The following is a 2,071-nucleotide window of genomic DNA, read 5'->3' as shown; positions in this document are numbered from 1 at the left end:
CCAGATACTTCTACTTTATCTCATTTCACCTTTTCACGAGTCATCAATGACTCCTGAAGGTGTAGAGACCAAAACCTCATAACCTAAAGGCTCTACTTGAATTCGGGCTTAACGAACAACGATATCACAGGAATGCGTTGAGCCCGAATCAAATATAGAATAAGAGAAGTAGCTATAAATAGGTAAAGTACCTGTCACCACCGAGCTGGCATTCTCCGCTACCTTGCTCGTCGTGGCAAAGGCTTTACCTCGAGACTGAGGCTATCCTCCAGCACTCGACTGACCTCCTTCTCCTACTAGAGCCTCTCGCACATACCACACTAGGATTCTTTGCATTACGACACTCTGGCAAGATGGTCGCTCTTACTACAATTATAACATGTCTTGTTTACGGCAGTACAGGGTCTCTCATGCATCAATCCACATTTTTCACATATTGCCTTCCTATCACCTAAAGAAGACCGATGATCTACTTGTCGTAGTACTGCCTGCTGTCGCAAACTTGGGAATATCTAAGTGAATTTTTGCTTACTACTTGGTCGTTTCTGACTGTTGAAACCCCGATTACTCTCCAGGGTGGCAGTATCTAATTCTACAGTAGTATTATAAGCAGTAACAAATTTTTAAAAAAAACATGGGCAGACACTAAACCCTACATCTCTGTCCTCAAACCAAGGATAAAGAGATCTGTCTTTTCTTTCTCAGTAGCATCCATATGAGGAACAAACCTGGATAATCGTGTGAACTCCACTTCATACTCCTCTATTGACATATTACCCTGCTCCAGCTGCATAAAGACCTTTCGGTTTCATAATTTTACTAGAGCAGAATAGTATTTCTCACAAAATTCATGTTTAAATGCCGCCCATGAAATTGGGACTCCACTAGCCTCCATCTTTGGCTTCTTTGGTTTTACCAAAAATGGGCTGGTCCCTCCAACATATACCTGGCGCACAGCATCTTATGACTCCCTGGGCAGTTGAAGAATGTAATTTTGTTTCAGTACATTTCAGCCACCATTCAACTGGCTAAGGATCAGTCCCTTTCCTCCAAGAGTTGGCGGGGTAAGTTTCATAAAATTTCATATGTATTCACTTTCCTTCGTCATCCATCATCGCCCATAGGTTACTACCCGTAGTGGTGCCTCTGTCACTACCGTTGTACCAGGTAGCTCCTTCGAAATTGTTGGAGGTATCGCTACCTGAACACCTACTTGTGCTTCAGGCACTAAAGTCACATGGCTAGGTACAGATGCTGTCGGAGCCGCCCACCTTCCAAAACCAGCAAAAGCTATCTGTACCACCTAATCCATTCGGCTCTGCACCGCTTGATTCACTTAACTTTGAATCAGCGATTGCAAGGCCTCCAGAGTAATAACAACAGTCGGCTGATCTCTAGATGCCGACTGAGAAATAGTCTCCGGAATCGCCACTGCTGGAGCAGTTCCTTCTATAGGCTGCCCCTTAATCCCCAGGTCCACATTGGACATTCTAGGGTCTAAACATTTTAACACTACCATATCTGTTATACACATAATTAAGTATTCGTAATCCATTCTTTTAAACTTTCATACTATTCTTTCATACAATTTAGTCATGCATCACTTACCTGACCGAGGTGAGATACCGTTGAGCTGGACTAAAGGGATCCATACTGTCTATTCTAGACTGTCTACAGAACCTATAACCTAGGCTCTGATACCAACTTGTAACGCCCGCTCATCGTCAACGCGATTAACAGGAGTTACCATCATCAACGACAACATACTCTAACACCCAATCATAATCTTTAAAATATTTAAAAAAAAACATCCAGTAAAACATTTAAAACCAGTGCTATTTAAACTTAAAACAACCGAAGTAAATTCTTGACAGCGAAAACATGAATATACAAAACAGACACAGACATGGATTCCCAGTAGTCTTCAGTCCGCTGGTCTCGTCCTCGGTTGGCCTGCATCATCTAAATCTGGAAAGAAAAGTTATAATAATTTTGATGAGTAATTAGATTACTCAGTAAGTAGCTAGCTTATCATTCAAGAGTTCATAACTAATCTTTCCAGGTGTTTTTA

This window comes from Cucurbita moschata, unplaced genomic scaffold (assembly GCF_002738365.1).
Source record: "Cucurbita moschata cultivar Rifu unplaced genomic scaffold, Cmos_1.0 Cmo_Scf00066, whole genome shotgun sequence".
In the NCBI taxonomy this organism is placed as follows: Eukaryota; Viridiplantae; Streptophyta; class Magnoliopsida; order Cucurbitales; family Cucurbitaceae; genus Cucurbita; species Cucurbita moschata.
Note: the sequence above shows the minus strand (reverse complement) of the source record.